Raw genomic sequence first — 21,618 nt, forward strand, 5'->3', positions numbered from 1 at the left:
CTTGACGATTCCAAGGATCTTTATATTGTTATCACTAAAGCTTACCACAGAACATTTTGCACATTCTTTTCTGAATATATTTGATGATAAAAATTTTAAGAAGTAATTCAGGTTGGAAAAGAACATAATTTGTATATGTTTATTTGCCCTGTCACCGCAATCTGAGTTTTCATTCATGGTTTTGGCAGCAAAAATTGGTAACAAACCAAGTGTCTATTTAGAAAGAATGGGTTACATAAATTCATCATCATGTGTACTTTTTAAAAACAAAGGGTACTGATAGGAAAAGATCTGGAGGATTTACGGAGAGAATAGGCAAAGTGTATTAGAATACATGTACTATATTACCTTTCTATAACCTGCAGGGCCAGGTGGACCCCTGGCCCCAACCCAAGGTTTGGTTGAGTAGTGGAGACTAACACACCTACCAGGAATGTACGAAAGGGCTTGTTCCTTCCGTGACAGTCTCAGGGGAGGGCGGGCAGGCCTCTCAAGCAGGGGGGAAGTGCCCTGAAAGAGCAGGAGAGGAGCCTGCCTGGGTTTTTATGGAGGTGAGGGGGTGGGCTAGGCTGAGTTTACACACAGTGGGGGCTTTCATGGACTGAATCTCTTGCCAGGACCAAAGGAGTGAGCAGTCAGGCCGCCTTAGTACCATGTACAAATGTGGGGCACAAGGGGAAGCAGGAGGGGAAGGCTTTAAAGTTGTCAGCTGTCAGATAATAGAAAAAATATATTAGTCTCTGCCCCAGGCTCCTGACACAGGGCTCCTAAAACCCTTGTAAATTCCTAAGTGATAAGAGCAGGAGGAGCATCTTTTGTCCTAATGAGGAGACTCTGGTTGGGCTCCTGGATGGGGGCCAGTCAACAGAAAGAACAAGCCATGATTAGAAGCTTGGAATTTTCAACTCTGCCCTTATCCTCCAGGGAGAGGAGAGGGGCTGGAAATGGAGTTAATAATTGGTCATGCCTACGTGAGGATTCGGAGAGTTTCCAGGTTGGTGAACACATCCATGTACCACGAGGGTGCTGCACCCCAACAGGAACACCCCGGCCCCGACCTCACCCTACATATCTCTTCATCTGCCTGTTCATCTGTATCTTTAATCATATGCACGAGTAAACTGGTAAATGTCAGGAAGTGTTTCCCTGAGTTCTGTGAGCCACTCTAGCAACTTAATCAAATCTAAGGAGACAGCTACGGGAACATGTGATTTGTAGCCAAGTGAGAAAGAAGTTGTGAGGAAGCTGGGGACCTAGTACATGTGATTGGCATGTGAACTGGGGTGGGAACAGTCTCGTGGGACTGAGCCCGTAAGCTGTGGATCTGACGCTCTCTCAAGGTAGATTATGTTAGGATGGAGTTAAGTTGTAGGACACCCAGCTGGTGTCACGGGGAATTGCTTGTCATGGGGAAAAACTCTCACACATTTGGTGACCAGAAGTGTCAGAAGTGAAGTGTTCTGGGTGAAAGTAAAGGAGACACATGGGAGGGAAGAAGGGTTTTCTCTGCTCAAGAAGAATACAGGGTTGTCCCCAACACATCAGCGAACATTACAAACTGGAGTCAGAGACCTCTGGGTTCTCATCCAGCACGTAAGGAGCTTAGAAGGTGACATTCCCATCCTCGCCAGAAAAAAGCTATCAAAATCAATGACTCCTCTTAAATCTCTCAAAGAATGGAGGTCACAGGGCAAACCGCTGTCTCCAAAATTGGAAAGAGAGACAGAAAAACAGCCATTTTGAAATATGCCCACAGTATCTGTTCTTCTTAACAAGGCCTGTCCCCGAAAGACTGTTTCACCAGAGCCGAACAGACTGGGATTTCACCAGCGCCTAACCGGCGTGTGGGAAGGGTAACAGCCAGCTGAGTCCCCTCCACCCTTTCTGCCGGACCTAAGTTGAGGGTTAGAGGGGATTCAGAAACACTTGTGAGGTTCACAGGTTATTTTTTCCTCCTTAAACAAATATGTGGTGCATTTTCCAACACCACTTCTCCAACTCTCTAACACCAACTAGGTGGCCTACAATTCAATTCTAACACTAACTAACCAGAGTCAACATCAGACTCCACAGTTTAAGGACTCAGTCCCACAAGATGCCCCCATGTCAGATGCCAGCTACAAATGTGGGGTCCAGGCTACACACATTCCTGGATGGCTGACTCCAAACACGGAGGTTCCCTGGACAAGCTCTCATGTTTGCTAATTGGCTAGACTAACTATCAGAACTAAGAAACGCACTTCACTTATTACTACCAGTTTATTGTAAAAGATACAACTCAGGAACAGCCAATTGGAAAGGATGCACAGGCAAGGCGGGCAGGGGTAAGCGGGGAGCTTCCATCACACCCTCCAGATACAACAGCCTCCCAGCACCTGGCTGTGTTCACCAACTCAGAATCCCTCTAAACCCCGAGGTTTAGGGGTTTTCATGGAGTTTCCTTATGTAGGTATGACTGATTAAACCATTGCCTGTCGGTGATTAACTCAGTCTCCAGCCCCTCTCCTCTCCCCAGAGGTGGGGGGCTGGGCTGAAAGTGCTAGGCCCCTGATCAAACCTTGGTCTTCCTAGTGATCAGCCCCCATCCTGAAGCTCTCTAGGGGCCTGGAAACAGTCACCTCATTAGGACAGAAGATGCTCCTATCACCCTTATCATTCAGAAGGTCCAAGGGCTTGAGGATCTTTGCTAGGAACCAGGGACAAAGATCATATATCTTTCTTATTATACCAAAGACGGTCAGAGCCTGGGACACAGGCTCATTAAAATACTGAGACCAAATCAAGGGACTATAGAACATGTCTGCTCCACCCAAAACACACCACTACATCAGGAAGACTCCTGTGTGATAACAGTGGAATACACTGGAAGAACTGCATGTTGCAAACCTTATTTAAGAAGCCGCTACAGAACCCAGAGATGACACAGGAGACAACAGCAAGGATACCGGAGAATACTTTAGCCTCTGAAAACCAAAACCAATAGACTAAGCTCTAGTGAGATAAACAAAAGCTCACGCTTAAAGGCCTGTTTACCTCCATCCCTTCCTCACAGTACACCATGTCCAGTGTTCAACAAAACCTAAAGGCATTCTAAAGGACTTACAAACACAGCTTGAAGACACAGGACAAGCACAAGAACCTGATACAGATGTAGCAGAAATGTTGGAATTATCAGACCAGAAATGTAAAGCAACCATGATTAATATGTCCAGGGCTCTAATGGAAATAGTGGATAACGTGCAAGAACAGATAATACAAGCAGAGATGGAAACTCTAAGAAAGAACCAACTGAGAAATGCAAGAAGTAAAAGGCAGATAAACAAGAAAACAGAAAGGAAGAATTCCTTTGGGGGCTCATCCATACAGTGGAAATGTACAGGGAAGAGGCAGCGAGCTTGAGGAGACGTCAACAGAACCTTCCAGACTGAAGTGCAAAGAGATGAAAAGAAGAAGAAAGAACAGGAATCCAGGAACTTTGGGACAATTACAAAAGGTGTAACATACACATAATAGGAATACACAAAGGAGAAAAGAATAGAAAGAAACAGAAAAAAAAGTGAAGCAATGATGACTGAGATTTTCCCAAATTAATGATAATCACCAAAGCACAGACGCAGGAAGCTGAGAGATCACCAAACAAGATAAAAACCAAAAATGCATGCCTAGAAATATCATATTCAAACTGGAGAAAAATCAAAGACAAAGAGAACATCTTGAAAGAGGCTACGGAGAGAAAACCTTAGTTATAGAGAAACAAGGATAAGAATGAAATCAGTTTTCTTTTCAGAATCCATGCAAGCAGGAAGAGTCTTGTGAAATGTGAAATAGTTAAGGTGTTGAAAGAAAAAGCACCTAACTAGAATTGTGTCAAGCAAAATGATCCTTCAAAAGTGGGGGAGAAATAAAGACTTACTGAGACAAACAAAAGCTGAGGGAAGCTATTACCAGTAGACCTGCTTTGTAAGAAATGTTAAAAGAAATTCGTCAGGAAGAAGGTAAATAATAAAGAAAGGCAGGGTGTTAGAGAAGAAATAAATGAAAGTAAAATAAATTCATTTGTTTTTATTGTTGTTATTTAATCTGACAGATAACCCTTTGTTCAAAGTCATAACAGCAACCACGTATTCCGTAATCCCAGCTTATAGATAATGAAATGAACGACAGCAATGTTATAAGGGACAGGGAGAGAGGACTTGGAATACTCTGTTTGGAGGACCTTGCACATCCAGTAAAGTGCCTCGGGTTAGTTGTAAACTAACTATATAAACTAGCATATAGTGATATGCTAAGAGAGGAAAAAAAATGCAATCAGATAAAATGCTCAATAAAAGGCAAAAAAGGCAGAAGAAAGGTGGAAGACAAAAAAGAAACAACAAAAGCAACAAATAGAAAATAGTGGGGCTGCCCCGTGGCCAATTGGTTAAGTTCACGCGCTCCGCTTCAGCGGTCCAGGGTTTCCCTGGTTCGGATCCTGGGCGTGGACATGGCACCGCTCATCAGGCCAGGTTGAGGGAGAGTCCCACATGCCACAACTAGAAGAACCTACAACTAAAATATACAACTATGTACTGGGGAGATTTGGGGAGAAAAAGCAATTAAAAAAAAAAAAAGAAAGCAAAAGAAGATTGGCAACAGTTGTTAGCTCAGGTGCCAATCTTTAAAAAAAAAAAGAAAACAGTAAAAAACATAGTAGGTATGAGTCCAACTATATCAGTAATCACTTTAAACATCAATGGTCTAAATACAACAAGGGAAAGAAAAACTGTCACAGCGGATAATAAAATATCATGTAATTCTATGTTGTCTACAAGAATCACACTTGAGATATAAAGACACAGATTAAAAGTAAAGGGATGGAGAAAGATATCCCACTCCAAGACTACAGAAAAGAAAGTTGGCATAGTCACATTAATTTCAGACAAAGCAGACTTCAGAGCAAGGACAATTTCAGAGAGAAAGAGGGGCATTACAGTCATACTGTGTAAGGACGTTTTGGTCAACAACAGAACACACATATGACGGTGGTCCTGTAAGATTAGTACCAGACAGCCTAGGTGTGTAGTAGGCTATAGCCTCTAGGTCTGTGGAAGTGCACTCTGTGATGTTCACACAACGATGAAATCACCTAACAACGTATTTCTCAGAACATATCCCCATTGTTAAGTGATGTATGACTATAGGCAAAAATAAAGGGGTCAAGTCTCCAAGAAGACAGCAATCCTTCCTGTGTATGTGAATAACAACTGTGGTAAAATACAACAGGCAAAAACTGACAGAACGGTAAGGAGAAGTAGATGAATCTACTATCACAGCTGGAGACCATCAACACCTGCCTCCGTGAGTAATTAGCAATTCTGGAAGGCAGAAAATCAGGAAAGACACAGTCAAATTAAAGCGCACCATCAAACAAGTGGATTTAATTGAAATTCATGCAACACTTCATTCAAACACAGCAGAATACACATTTTTCTCAGGTTCACATGGAACATTCACCAAGACAGACCACGAGTACTTGGAGGTTAAACACACTTCTAAATAGCACCTGGGCCAATAGGGGAGTGCCATCAGCAAGATGGTGGAACAGGAGATCTCATTTCCCCATAGTGCACCAATTCTGACAGCCACCCAAGGACGAGAGACTTTGCGGAAGTCTGGGAGCCCAGTGGAAAAGTTCCTGCACACCAGTGGAGCAAAAAATGGGAGAATAGACATTCACGAAGAGGGTAAGAATAACAGTATCATTCTCCCGTGTCACCCCTCCCCGAAGGCAGCATGGCTCATTGCCAAGAGAGACCCCCTCAGCCTAGGGTTCTCCCCATGAGGAGAGTGAGAGCATTGCGATGGAGCATCTGGATTCCCCAGTGGTGTGCGACGCTGCCCGAGAGGCTCACCACTTCCTCGTCTCCCCAAGAACACTGAGGGCATCAGCACGGATGAGTGTCTGAAAGGCCGGGAGCAGGAAGAGTTGCAAGGATCCAAAGCAAACAGAACTCAGCACATGGTTGCAGACACTACTAACCGCTTGCAGACTCCATCAGCAGGCTTGCATTTCTGCCACTTTAGATGTGATGCCTGCAGACACTACCAAGTGGCCAGGAGCACATGCGATGCTCTGCAGCCTCCCTCCCCCACACCCTCCCACGCCTGGCCAGTGCCATGCGTGTGCTCCAGACAGCACATGGAAGCCTCTCCAATGTCTCATAAGCACACACACTCAGCTGGCTCAACTCAGTGGGAATGGAAGAAGAGACACAAACTTGAGCATTTCAGAGGACTGCATCTCAGGAAAGCAAAGAGAAGGCTCTCGGCACCCAGCCCGACTTTGAGGGATCAAACGAAGGCATACAATCTTAAGAATTCCCCCTAAAGAGAGAACAAGATGTGTGAGGCAGGCACATTCACAGAAAAGGTCTGAGAGTGCCTCAGATGCCCCGGCTGGGCTGACTGCTGGAAGCGTTTCTCTCCCAAAGCCAGTCAGTAGAGATTGGAGGAGGTGACTGCTTCTCTAAACGTGAACAGAAACACGAGACTTCAAAGAACCCAAAAACCAAGGAAAAATGACACCACAAGTGAACACAACAATTTTCCAGTAACCTATCCCACAGAAATGGAGATCTACAAACTGCCTGATAAAGATTTAAAAATAATTTTTCTAAGGAAGCTCAGTGAGCTTCATAAGAACACGGATAGATAGTGAAACCAAGAAAACAAGATACGTACAAAATGAGAAGTTTGACAAATAAATAAATATCATAAAGAACCAAACAGAAATTCTGGGGCTGAAGAATACAATAAATGAAATGAAAAATGTAACAGAGAACCTCAAGAGCTGCCTTGATGAATCGGATGGAAGAATCTGTGCACTTGAAGACTGGGCATTTGAAATTATCCAGTTAGAGGAGAAGAAAAGAAAAAAGAATAAAAAGGAATGAAGAAAGCTTATGGGATTTAGCAGACACCAGCAAAAGAAATAATATATGCATTATGGAAATCCCAGAGAAGAGAGAGAAGAGTAGAAAGCTTATTTAAAAGAAATAATGGCTGGGAGGTGGCTGGCCCTGCGGCCGAGTGGTTAAGTTCGCGTGCTCTGCTCTGGCACCCCAAGGCTTTGCCGGTTTGGATCCTGGGCGCAGACATGGCACTGCTCATCAAGCCATGCTGAGGCAGCATCCTACAGAGCACAACCAGAAGGACCACAACTACAATATACAACTATGTGCTGGGGGCCTTTGAGAAGAAGAAGGGTAAAAAAACGGAGAGAGACAGACTGGCAACAGATGTTACTTCAGGTGTCAATCTTTAAAAAAACCAAAAAAACGAAAGAAAGAATGTCTGGAAATTTCACAATCCTTGGGAGGGATACAGACATCCAGTACGTGAAGCTCAAAGATTCTTAAACAGGTTGAACCCAAAGAAGACTTCATGAAGATGCATTATAATCAAATTATCAAAAGTCAAAGACCAAGAGATTTTGAAAGTAGCAAGAGGAAAATGGCAGGTCACATACAAGCGACCCCCCCAGACTATCGACAAATTTCTCAGCAGAAACCTTGAGGACACGAGCAGCATGATATATGCAAAGTGCTGAAATTGCCCACCAAGAATGCTTTATTCAGCAAAGCTGTCCTTCCAAAATGAAGGAAAGAGAAAGACTTCTGCAAACAAACAAGTTGAGATATTTTATCACCACTAGACCTGCCTTACAAGAAATGCTAAAGGGAGTTCTTTGAGCTGAGATCAAAGGATGCTAATTAGTAACATGAAAACATACGAAAGTATAAAACTGGTCAAAGAAACTAAGAGTTGGTTGTTGGAAAAGATAAACCAAATTGACAAACCTTTTGTTAGGCTAAGGAGAAAGAGAAAACATTCAAACTAATAAAATCAGAAATAAAAGATGAGAAATAATAACTGATTCCACAGAAATACAAAGGAATATAAGAGATTATTATGAACAATTATATGCCAACAAATTTAATAACTTAGAAGTATTGGATAAATTCTTACAAACAACCAACCTACTAAGACTGAATCATGAAAATAGAAAGTCTGAATAACTTAATAATGTGTAAGGAGATTAAATCAGTATCAAAAACCTCCCAACAAAGAAAAGTCCACGACCCGATAGCTTCACTGGTGAATTGTATCAAACATGTAAAGAATTAACACTAATCTCTCTCTTGCAATAACTGAGAGAGGAGGGAACACTTCCAAACTTATTTTTATGAGGCCAGTGTTATCCTGATACCAAAGCCAGACAAGGGCACTACAAGAAAAGAAAATTATAAGCCAATATCCCTGATGAACATAGATGTAAAAATGCTCAACAAAAATCCTAGGAAACCAGAAGAGATCCAAGATGGTGCCGTGAGTAGTCCTCTTTGTCTCTCCCCCTTCGAGTCTACAATTATTTGGACACTTATCGCTTAACAAAGGATATCCAGACAGCATCTCAGGACGTCTGAGAGACCCACGCGACTATACATCGGAAGGCGGACGGACTTTCCTCCGGGAGGATGTGGAAATAGGTGAAAACTCTCCGACCCTGACCGAACAGCCTAGTACCTGCAAGTGGCTTTCTTCCAACGGACGCCCCCAGAAGATCAACACACATCTAGGGCAGGAGCGAGCATACAACAGAGGAGCGACGGTGGAAACAGGTGACCAGAACCCTACCTAAACCCCCTGCAATTACTCCTAAACGCAGAGGGAAACTTTGGAGTTGCACACCTGAGCCCGCGGGGAGATCCCGCCTGGTGTTCACGGCGCCCGGAGGGTCCCAGAGAGAGTCGCTGAGGGTACGGAGGTCCCCCAGGTGCCACTGCCTGCACGGTGGGGCTAGGGATTGCTGGAGATCTCCGAGCGGACTGGGGCTGGGTGAAGCTCCAGAGGCCGACTCCGCGCCCCGGAGGGGAAGCTCCAGAGTTCTGCCCAGGCAGCAGACAAAACTCTCTGTCTGCCATTAGCGGAGGGGCCACGCCCAGCATTCATGGCTCCAGGAAAGTCCCGGAGAGAATCCCAGAGGGCGGGGTGACCCCCAGCTGCCATTGCCCGCCCTGTGGGACTAAGGATTGCCGGAGATCTCAGAGCAGACTGGGGCTGGGTGAAGCTCCAGGGGCCGGCTCTGCGCCCCGGAGGGGAAGCTCCGGAGTTCCGCCCGGGCAGCAGACAGGGCTCTCTGTCTGCCATTAGCGGAGGGGCCACGCCCAGCATTCAACTCCGGGAAAGTCCCAGAGAGAATCCCAGAGGGCGGGGTGACCCCCAGCTGCCGTTGCCTGCCCCGTGGGGCTAGGGATTGCCGGAGATCTCGGAGAGGACTGGGGCTGGGTGAAGCTCCAGAGGCCGGCTCTGCGCCCCGGAGGGGAAGCTCCAGAGTTCTGCCCGGGCAGCAGACAAAACTCTCTGTCTGCCATTAGTGGAGGGGCCATGCCCAGCATTCACAATTCCGGGAAGGTCCCGGAGGGAATCCCAGAGGGCGAGGTGACCCCCAGCTGCCGTTGCCCGCCCCGTGGGGCTAGGGATTGCTGGAGATCTCGGAGATCTCGGAGAGGACTGGGGCTGGGTGAAGCTCCAGAGGCCAGCTCCATGGCCCGGAGGGGAAGCTCCAGAGTTCTGCCCGGGCAGCAGACAAAACTCTGTCTGCTATTAGCAGAGGGGCCACGCCCAGCATCCACAATACCGGGAGAGTCCCGGAGAGGAGAATATCAGGCAGGGCAGCAGCTGACCAGCTACTACTGAAATCAGGATCTCCGGCTATCCCCCCAAGACAGGGCAAAGGGCTCCCCGAGTTCCTGGGGAACAGGACTGGGGCTGGGGGGAGTTCCAGCGACCCAGCTCCATAGCCTAGGGGGAAACCCTACAGGCTCACAGCAGCCTCAGGGAAAGCCTCTGCACAGCACTAGTAGAAAGCACCCATCTGGCAGCCACAAGGCTGGAAGACCCTGGGACAAAAGTAGCATAGCTAGGTGAACTAAACACAGACTGTAGAAGATGCCAATAGCTCTCCTGCGACCCATAGTGGACAAGTGAGATTTTGTGGGTGCCGTCAGCGACGGAGCGACAAATATAAGTGATCCCACCCCTGGCCGCTGGAAAAGCCCATAACACCGTTGCAGACCCCAAGGAGGGAGCACATCTAGGTGGGCTGCAACAGTAGGCACCAGCAGCCTGAAGCCCCCCTGTGACGGCCCCCACGGCAGAGGAGGGAATCCAAAGGACCACTGTGACTACAAGGAGGGGCCCAGGCCCAGTTAGCAACTGCGGACAGGGTTCCTGGTTGGGGCAGTATAAACAGCTGCTCCCCCACCGCAGCAGCTGAAACAAGTGAAAGGAGCAACTAAACTCTATCTCTATGCGGAGGCACAAATCAACAACAACAAGCAATATGAAAAAATACATTAAATCTCCAGAACAGAAAGAAAATAACAAATACACAGAAAACAATCCCAAAGAAAATGAGATATACAACCTAAATGATGATGACTTCAAAACAGCCATCATTAAAATACTCAATGAGTTAAGAGAGAATTCTGACTGACAACTCAACGAGTTCAGGAGCTATGTCACAAGAGAGTTTGATACCATAAAGAAGAACCAAACAGAAATATTGGAAATGAAGAACACAATAGAGGAGATTAAGAAAAATCTAGATGCTCTGAACAGTAGGGCCAATAATATGGAGGAAAGAATTAGCAATTTGGAAGATGGCAATATAGAATTGCTGCAGGCAGAGGAGGAGAGAGAAGCAAGACTAAAAAGAAATGAAGAAACTCTCCAAGAATTATCAGACACAATTAGGAGATGCAACGTAAGGATTATAGGTATACCAGAGGGAGAAGAGAAGGAGAAAGGGGCAGAAAGCCTATTCAAAGAAATAATGGCTGAGAACTTCCCAAATCTCATGAGAGAGATGGATCTTCAGGTGACAGAAGCCAATAGATCTCCAAACTTTATCAATGCAAGAAGACCAACTCCACGGCATATAGTAGTGAAGCTAGCAAAAGTCAACGACAAGGAGAAAATACTAAGGACAGCCAGGCAAAAGAAACTAACCTACAAAGGAACCCCCATCAGGCTATCAGCAGATTTCTCAGCAGAAACTTTACAGGCTAGAAGAGAGTGGAATGATATATTCAAAAATCTGAAGGACAAAAATCTACAGCCGAGAATTCTCTACCCAGCGAAAATATCCTTCACATATGATGGAGAAATAAAAACTTTCCCAGATAAACAAAAATTAAGGGAGTTCATTGCCACAAAACCTCCTCTTCAGGAAATTCTCAGGAAAACCCTCATTCCTGAAAAATCCAAAAAAGGAAAGGGGCTACAAAACCAAGAGCAGAGGAGATAAGTAGAAGGACAACAACAGAGAGTAGCAGCTCTTCATCAGAACAGATTAAACCATGGGACGAGAAACAAAGGAAATTGAAGAAAACCGGAAAACAAGACACAAAATGGTAGTGGTAGGCCCCCACATCTCAATAATCACTCTAAATGTAAATGGATTGAACTCCCCAATCAAAAGACACAGAGTGGCAGGATGGATCAAAGAACAAGATCCAACAATATGCTGCCTCCAGGAAACACACCTCAGCCCCAAAGACAAACACAGACTCAGAGTGAAGGGATGGAGAACAATACTCCAAGCTAATAATGAACAAAAGAAAGCAGGTGTCGCTATACTAATATCAGACAAGGTAGATTTCAAAGCAAAACAGATAAAGAAAGACAAAGAGGGACAGTATATAATGATAAAAGGGACTCTCCACCAAGAAGACATAACACTTATAAATATATATGCACCCAACACAGGAGCACCAAAATTTGTAAAGCAACTCTTAATAGAACTAAAAGAAGACATCAACAACAATACAATAATAGTAGGGGACCTCAACACACCATTAACACCAATGGACAGAACATCCAGACAGAAAATCAACAAGGAAATAATAGAATTAAATGAAAAATTAGATCAGATGGACTTAATAGATATATATAGAACACTTCATCCAAAAACAGCAGGTTACACATTCTTCTCAAGTGCACATGGAACATTCTCAAGGACTGACCATATTTTGGGAAACAAAGCAAACATCAATAAATACAAGAGAGTTGAAATAATATCAAGCATCTCTTCTGATCATAATGCTATTAAACTAGAAATCAACTACAAGAAAAAAGCAGAGAAAGGTGCAAAAATGTGGAGACTAAACAGCACGTTGCTGAACAAACAATGGATCATTGACGAAATTAAAGAAGAAATCAAATATTATCTGGAGACAAATGAAAATGAGAACACGACATACCAAATCATTTGGGATGCAGCAAAAGCAGTCCTAAGAGGGAAATTCATCGCAATACAGGCTCACCTCACTAAACAAGAAAAAGCTCACAAAAGCAACCTCAAACGACACCTAACAGAACTAGAAAAAGAAGAACAAACACAGCCCAGAGTCACTAGAAGGAGGGAAATAATAAAAATAAGAGCAGAAATAAACGATATTGAAACAAAAAAGACAATAGAAAGGATCAATGAAACAAAGAGTTGGTTCTTCGAAAGAATTAACAAAATTGACAAACCCTTAGCCAGACTCACCAAGAAAAGAAGAGAGAAATTGCAAATAAATAAAATTAGGAATGAGAGAGGAGAAATCACAACAGATACCAATGAAATACAAGAGATCATAAGAGAATACTATGAAAAACTATATGCCAACAAATTGAACAACCTGGAAGAAATGGACAAATTCCTAGACTCCTACAATCTCCCCAAACTGAATCAGGAAGAAATGGAGAATCTGAATAGGCCAATCACAAGTAAGGAAATAGAAACGGTAATCAAAAACCTCCCCCAAAATAAGAGTCCAGGGCCAGACGGCTTCTCTGGAGAATTCTACCAAACATTCAAAGAAGACTTAATACCTATTCTTCTCAAACTGTTCCAGAAAATTGAGAAAGACGGAGTACTCCCTAACACATTCTATGAAGCCAACATCACTCTGATCCCCAAACCTGACAAGGACAACACAAAGAAGGAGAACTACAGGCCGATATCACTGATGAACATAGATGCAAAAATCCTCAACAAAATTTTGGCAAACCGAATACAGCAATACATCAAAAAGATTATACACCATGATCAAGTGGGATTTATACCAGGGACACAGGGATGGTTCAACATCCGCAAGTCAATCAACGTGATACACTACATCAACAAAATGAAAAACAAAAACCACATGATCATCTCAATAGATGCAGAGAAAGCATTCGACAAGATCCAACACCCATTTATGATAAAAACCCTCAATAAAATGGGTATAGAAGGAAAGTACCTCAACATAATAAAGGCCATATATGACAGACCCACAGCCAACATCATACTCAATGGACAAAAACTGAAAGCCATCCCTCTGAGGACAGGAACAAGACAAGGGTGCCCACTTTCACCACTCCTATTCAACATAGTACTGGAGGTGCTGACCAGAGCAATTCGGCAGGAAAAAGAAATAAAAGGAATCCAAATAGGTAACGAAGAAGTAAAACTCTCACTGTTTGCAGACGACATGATCCTATATATAGAAAACCCCAAAGAATCCATAGAAAAACTATTAGAAATAATCAACAACTACAGCAAAGTAGCAGGGTATAAAATTAACGTGCATAAATCAGTAGCATTTCTATACACTAACAATGAACTAACAGAAAAAGAACTCAAGAACTCAATCCCATTCACAATCGCAACGAAAAGAATAAAATACCTTGGGATAAACTTAACCAAGGAAGTGAAGGATCTATACAATGAAAACTACAAGACTTACTTGAAAGAAATTGACGATGACATAAAGAGATGGAAAGACATTCCATGCACATGGATTGGAAGAATAAACATAGTTAAAATGTCCATACTACCTAAAGCAATCTACAGATTCAATGCTATCCCAATCAGAATCCCAAGAACATTCTTCACAGAAATTGAACAAACAATCCTAAAATTCATATGGGGCAACAAAAGACCGCGAATTGCTAAAGCAATCCTGAGCAAGAAAAACAAAGCCGGCGGAATCACAATCCCCGATTTCAAAACATACTACAAAGCTACAGTGATCAAAACAGCATGGTACTGGTACAAAAACAGGTCCACAGATCAATGGAACAGAATTGAAAGCCCAGAGATAAAACCACACATCTATGGACAGCTAATCTTCGACAGAGGAGCAGAGGGCCTACAATGGAGAAAAGAAAGTCTCTTCAACAAATGGTGCTGGGAAAACTGGACAGCCACATGCAAAAGATTGAAAATTGACCATTCTTTTTCACCACACACCAAAATAAACTCAAAATGGATCAAAGACCTAAAGATTAGGCCTGAGACAATAAGTCTTTTGGAAGAGAATATAGGCAGTACACTCTTTGACATCAGTTTCAAAAGAATCTTTTCAGACACTATAACTTCTCAGTTGAGGGAAACAATAGAAAGAATAAACAAATGGGACTTCATCAGACTAAAGAGCTTTTTCAAGGCAAGGGAAAACAGGATTGAAACAAAAAAACAGCTCACTAATTGGGAAAAAATATTTACAAGCCACTTATCCGACAAAGGGTTAATCTCCATAATATACAAAGACCTCACACGGCTTAACAACAAAAAAACAAACAACCCGATCACAAAATGGGCAGAGGACATGAACAGACATTTCTCAAAAGAAGATATGAATATGGCCAATAGACACAGGAAAAGATGTTCATCATCGCTAATCATCAGGGAAATGCAAATCAAAACTACACTAAGATATCACCTTACCCCCGTTAGACTGGCAAAAACATCCAAAACCAAGAGTGACAAATGTTGGAGAGGTTGTGGAGAAAAAGGAACCCTCATACACTGTTGGTGGGAATGCAAACTGGTACAGCCACTATGGAAAACAGTATGGAGATTTCTCAAAAAGTTAAAAATAGAAATACCCTATGACCCAGCCATCCCATTACTGGGTATCTATCCTAAGAACCTGAAATCAGAAATCTCAAGAGTTCGTTGCACCCCTATGTTCATCGCAGCATTATTTACAATAGCCAAGACGTGGAACCAACCTACATGCCCAGAAACTGATGATTGGATAAAGAAGATGTGGTATATATACACAATGGAATACTACTCAGCCATAAAAAAAGACAAAATTGGCCCATTCACAACAACGTGGATGGACCTCGAGGGTATTATGTTAAGCGAAATAAGCCAGTCAGAGAAAGACGAACTCTATATGACTCCACTCATAGGTGGAAGTTAGTATATTGATAAGGAGATCTGATGGGTGGTTACCAGGGAAAAGGGGGGGTGGGGGGAGGGCACAAAGGGGGAAGTGGTGTACCCACAACATGACTAACAAAAATGTACAACTGAAATCTCACAAGGTTGTAATCTATCATAACATTAATAAATAGTAAAGTTCCAAAAAAAAAACAAAAACAAAAATCCTAGGAAACCAAATTCAACAGCACATTAAAAGGCTTATACAACATGACCAAGTTGCATTTACCCCTAGGATGCAAGGATGGTTCAACATATGCAAATCAATAAATGTGTTACACTAAGTTAACAAAAGGAAGGATAAATATAATATGATCATCTCAATAGATGCAGAAAAAGCATTTGACAAAATTCAATATCCTTTCATGATAAAAACTCTAAAGAAACTAAGTATAGAAGGAATGCACCTCATCATAATAAAAGCCATATATGACTAGCCCACTGCTAAAATCATACTGAATGGTGCGGAAGTGACCTCTGCCAGAACAATGGCACCTGGCAAGGGACTGAGGAGAGAGGAGAGCACCCCCTGCTGCTGTCAGGCTATGCCAGAGGGCTCAGGCTTGGCTCCATCAGGCCTCAAGGAGGACTCAGTAGCCAATCTGAGCTCATAGGGTGCTGTTTCCAGGTCTCAAGGCATAACAGGCAGCTGGGTGGAGAGTCACATGCTCAGGGCTGAGGATAGCCTCTATTTTCAGGAGCACGTGGTACCCAGTGGTAACCGCAGCTCTAATGGCATATAGTGTGGGCCGAAGAGGGCAGTTTCTTGCATAGAAGTAAAATTTATAAACAAAGAATATGTTGCCTTCCAAACATCAAAACAACCCAGGAGATGTTGTGGGTGCTGAGAGGGACAATAGCTACTTCTTCACCGTGCCAGGGAGGGAGTGGCCCCTTGTTTACCAAATAATTTTGAGGAAATTAACCAAGGTGTCAGGGCATCTCCCTTTATGTGTGGGTTATGGCCCATCTGCCTTTTGTGAGCTCCTCTGTCTACGAGCTCCTAGGACTACTTGTATGTCCTGAATGAATGTCAAATGAACTTCCGCAGAAGAGGTGGTCGCTAGCGTCATGTCATTCCTGTGCTCCTGGAGCAAGGGGGATGCAGTTCAGACCCTGCCAGCAGAGGCTGTGTGCACTAGCAATGGTGGTGAGGTTCCCCGAGGGTAACCCAGTAAAGGGGCACCACATCCCTTCAGAGGGAAGGCCAAGTGCAGCTGAGAGGCTGTGGCACAGGACTGGACAGAACAGACTTAGCTGAATCTGTGAGGGCAGGATATTTATCAATTGCTGATTGGTTCTGGTCAGTAATTTCCACACTGTGGGGACTGGGGACAGAGGTCTGTGTAGAGCAACCACAGCCTCGAGTTGAGGTGAACCACTCTGAGGGGTCAGTCGTTCTTTCCAGGTTTAATAACAGGACAAATCAGGCTGTTAAAAGAAGCACTGGGAATAATCAACCCATCACTAACTAGGTTTTCTATATAGTTCTCAATCCTTCAAGGCCCTGGGTAATTTACATTGGGCCAGTTAACTACTTGATTTGTGGGGTAAAGTCCCTGGGGTTCTATTTTGCCAAGACAGTTTGTAAGTGGCAAAGACTTCATTTAATTTTAATTCTTGCTCATTGGATCCGAGTTTCCCAGCTCAACGTGGGATATTTTAGGACAACAGGTGTTATGACCATGGAGAGTTTAGGCAAAAGAATAGTTGACTGATGTTTAAGGTGAGACATGCCTATTTGTCCCCTATTTTATAGTCAGAAACTCCCCTAAGATCATCAAGGGCACCTTACCTAAATTTAGTGGGATTCCAATATAACCGTAATTTGAGACCTAGTATTGATTATTTGCATGAAGGTTTCTGAATTAGTGTATTACATCAGACAGCAAAATTAACTCAGACCCTATGTTATAGAGGCCCAGAAGCCAAGCAGTGTACCTCTATCTGTTTTGTTGTGTAAATTCTTTTAGTATATTTCGGATTTCCAATTGGGTCAAATAATGGACCTTTGTTTCAGTATTTTTTCTTTTGTTCCCTCCCTCCTGTCCTTCTCTGTTCTGTTTTTGTTTTTTTTTTTTGTCACTGGATAAACTTGGGGAATAGGTGTTCTCTTTACCCCAGTATTTATATATTTTTTCCTCCCGAGAGCCACAAAACAGTCCCATCAGAGTTACGAATTTCCCCCATGACAACTGGTTGTTTTATACGGTTTAAGGACCCTTGACTTAAGCCATGTTTGAACTAATCCCTTAACTGTGCCACAGGGGAGCCATGGATGTTGTCCCCTACAACCCTGAGAATCAGCATCTTTGTGGCAGTAGAGGCAGTGGCAGCAGCACAGATACTGAAAGGTGCTGGGGAGCCCCCTGGTGTTAGGAGTGTGGACTCAGCCTGCCATCAGCTGCCTGCGTTTCCCCCTCTCTTCTCTTTCTCTTGCACAGGGTATAGTCCCCTCTCCCACCTCCACTCCCAGGGTATGTTGGGGCCAACCTAGGCTCTATCATAGCTTCACTCTAAGACACACATAAATCTTGACAAAGACATCGACCCGTGACTACTTTACGGAGGGCCCCAATCCCATACTCCTGCTCCTAAATGCCTAGGAATTTTCAAAACTGCCAACTCTGGTCGCTGAATCTAGAACTGAGGTTGGTGGGTCAACAATGCAACACGGGGCAGCACAGCTCACAGCACGGGCTCCCCAGCAAGCAGCAGCCAGCAGTGCACGCCTCAAGTTTGGTCAAGCAAAGAATCTTCTCAGGGGCAGGGCAAGAGCTCTGCACACAGGCAGGGGCTGGGGTGGTGGGAATGTCCTGCCTGCTCTAGAGGAGAGAGCACCCAGGCTTCTCCTCAGCTTGTCCAGGTGGGGGCACGAGGGGAAGAGGGTGGGTGAGGCTTAAGCTGTGAGCAGTCACCCAAAATGTGGAGTCTGACTGCTCACTACAAGGACAAACATGGGTAAGAAAAAAAATGCATTTTCAATGGTTTGTTTTTATATAAAGAAACACTAACAGGGGTTCAAAAATGATCAAAACTGTATTTGGGGGTGGCTGGAGTACCAGTGCAGGAGGGGACCAGGATATGTGGGCAGTGAGTCTTCTTAAGTTAGTCTTTGCTGTCTTACAGATTTATTTAAAGTAAATACAGAAATTTATATACACCATGTTTTAATATTTACTAATCTTTAATTTTAACTTTTGTACATAGGAAACTATTCTAGGATTTAATTCCTTTAAACACTAACAGTTACAAAAGTGTAAGCCACAAAATGAAAATTTTCAAATGTCTTTCTAACTAAAAGGACATGCAGCATCTTAGTTTTTCCTTCCCCAATATCTCACATTGGGGTATTTTCAGGAATAAGCACCATATTATAATGCAATAGGGGTCTGAGTTTAGCTCCTTGAACGTAGTAGGATTTTCAAAGATTTACATAAGTTTTCCTCACATCAATTAAAATAAGAATTCAATCGTTTTAGCTTTTTAAATTTCAAAGTTCTCTAGGGACATGCACATAGAAACACTGATGTAAAAATGAAAAATGTACCTGAGACCTTCAATACACTCATCTCACATCTCGAGGTTCTCTTGCCTAACAGGAATAAAAATTCGATTTAGGGGGCTGGCCCCGTGGCCGAGTGGTTAGGTTCGGGCACTCTGCTGCAGGCGGCCCAGTGTTTCGTTGGTTCGAATCCTGGGCGCGGACATGGCACTGCTCGTCGAGCCACGCTGGGGCGGCGTCCCATATGCCACAACTAGAAGGACCCACAACGAAGAATATACAACTATGTACCGGGGGGCTTTGGGGAGAAAAAGGAAAAAATAAAATCTTTAAAAAAAAAGAAAAATTCGATTTAGTTCTACAATTTTATTGCCTTACTAACATCACATCTCTCAATCAACTTACATTTTTTAAGCCCAAGAACCAAAATCTCACATAGGGAATAAAATTATAAAGTGTTACGGGGAAGCAGCGGCACATGGCTGCTGCACTAGTCCATCGATAAAGGAATCCAAAGGGAAGAAACACGAACACTGGAACCAGCTCAGAGGAGCAGCCTGCTTCCCACAGGACAGAAGGAAAGCCACAGTCAGAAGGTCCCGTGTTCCTGACTCTCCTGGTGGAGACAGAGCCCTGGAGGGGGTCAGTCCCTGGAGAAGGAGGGGAGGGCACCTGAGCAGCCACAGGAAGGAGCTCTGGGAGCTCCACACACCCTCCTCTCCCCAGGGAACAGTGCACATGCTCCCTCTCTCAGGCTCCATTCTCACAGTGAGGAAACTCACCTGCATTCAGTTTAAGGTTCTGACCCAAATGGACCCCCAGATTAATGGGCCCTAATCCAGGACCCAGAGCTCCTGACTCTCACAGACTTTCTCAGTGTAAACAAATTACTCTCTGAGTGCACCTGCTCTGTGGATGCAAAACTCCAACTATGTCTAGAAACAGGCCCAAGGAATCCAGAGTGACAACCTCAGAAAGGGCGTCACTCCCCACCCCGTGAGCACGTGCACCCCCAGCTTTCCAGGGCTCTGCAGCTCCTCTCAGGATAAAGGCTCCTTCCATGGGGGTGTGAGCAGCAGGACACCTGCAGGGGAGGCTCCCCAGGAAGAACAGCTGGGCCTTCAAGGCCTTCCCTCTGCAGGCTCAAGGGGGCCTCAGCTCAGACTCACTGCCCTCAGGCCTCTGCCCCTACTGGAGTTTTTCTGGACCATCACTGATACCTTAATAGACACAAATCCAGTGTTTGAAGAATCCAGAAAAATCACACAAACCCAGTGTTCATGTGTAAACGACGAAGAGAATTCTAAGGCATTTTTCTAGTTCAACAAGAAAATGCACAAGTATTTATTACCTTCAGAAAATACTAATATTGTTATTTCCATGGTAAAAGTTGTTTTATAAACAATTAATTGTATTTGAACACATTTGGTGTTCAAATCTAAGCCTTGGAATTCCATTTGTAATCAACCCCACCACCCTCTCCCTCAAAAAAAAAATATTACTACACTTGATCAGGGGAGGAAAAAAGAGAAACAAGAAATGTCAACACATGTAATGTAAAACTGGAATACGTAATTTTTCTGAAATCCAGTTTTTCTTGCTTCTTTGGAAATATACTGTCTTTCAGGCCCTATTGATTAAATATTTTACATTTATTGAAAAATGGAGACGTATAAAAAAATGAATGTCTTTTTAAGGTGACATACCGAGGGAAGGACAGTGCTGACAGGACAGATCACCCAGGAAAGTTTCCAAAGAGGAAGCTGCCCCCAGAGGACTTCCCACAGGATGTTTGCGCCCAGGAAGACCCTGGGGAGACGCACGAGGGTATCATACAACGTAGTTCCAGGTGGTTATTCGCTGCTTTCCTTTCATGTAAAATATCAACAGACAAAAAAAAAACCTTGTAAAAAAGCCATCATTGACTATGGGAAACTGACAAAAGATCGGGTGTTTGAAACGCACCACGGAGGACAGACAGCTGATAAAGATGCTGTGAATCAGAGAGGGGAAGTTGGTGTTTGGGAATGCGGGCGGGGGGGGGTGAGGGGGATCTGGAAATTTAGGGATTTATTGCCAGTCCTAGGAAGAGCTAGGCCGGGAGAAGAGGGAGATTTGAGACTCTGCTCCCCAAACATTCAGACAACTCGGGAGAAGACAGGTCCCACCTGAGGAGAAAGGAGGCCATGGGGACCCACAGATCGCAGCCCCTCCGCGCATGGACCCCGGAGCCCGAGGCCCGACTGTCCTGCGGGCCCTCCCGCGGGCCCCGCACCGTCTGCGACACGCGGGGCTGCGGGCGCACAGCGGCCCAGAGACGCTCCGGCCCAAGTCGCCGCGCGCAGGGACCACAGAACGCCCGGGGCCCGGCTGCCGGCCCCGCCCCCACGCTGCGGCCGGAGGGGCCTGAGGGCCGAGCGGCGCCACCGCGGACTCGGGGCTGCAGACCCCGGAGGGGACCGCTGGAGGCCGGGCCCGCCCCGCCGCTTCCCACCAGCCCCTCCTCCCGTGTCCTCGCCCCGGGTCGCACACTCACGGTTTCCCGGCTTCTGGGTACCCCGGCGTCGCCCCCACTCCGCCGGCGGCCGCGGCAGGTCCCAGGGTACCGACGCCGCAGCAGAAACGCCGGAGCCCGTTAACTGCAGGTGAGACGCTGTCTGAGCTCGGCCAAGAGCCTCCGCGCGGTCTGCGGGGCGTCGCCCCACCCACCTGCCCCTGCTGCGCCTCTGATTGGACTGTTCGCAAGGGCCCGCCCCCTCGCTTCTTGAGTGACAGTGGGGCAGGAGGTCAGACGCCTGAGCCGAATCAG

The 21,618-nt window shown here is 44.8% G+C and overlaps 1 protein-coding gene across 5 annotated transcripts in view; it reads right to left on the bottom strand.

The window, feature by feature from the left end:
- The window catches only part of LOC103542102 (zinc finger protein 791-like), a 257,519-nt gene that overhangs the window by 21,769 nt on the left and 214,132 nt on the right, over positions 1–21,618 (bottom strand). The window contains exons 1-3 of one of the 5 annotated variants that reach the window (XM_070625421.1): positions 21,346–21,516; positions 20,516–20,677; positions 18,855–19,107 (exon numbers count right to left, since the gene is read on the bottom strand). The exons of 2 other annotated variants lie outside the window; for them this stretch is intronic. The gene's annotated coding sequence lies outside the window, so the exon portion shown is untranslated. Of the gene's footprint in view, positions 1–18,854; positions 19,108–20,515; positions 20,678–21,345; positions 21,527–21,618 lie in introns of those variants that run through there. 2 more of the 5 variants (XM_070625422.1, XM_070625423.1) reach the window with 2 other exon arrangements.

Source organism: Equus przewalskii, chromosome 6 (genome assembly GCF_037783145.1).
Source record: "Equus przewalskii isolate Varuska chromosome 6, EquPr2, whole genome shotgun sequence".
Lineage (NCBI taxonomy): Eukaryota > Metazoa > Chordata > Mammalia > Perissodactyla > Equidae > Equus > Equus przewalskii.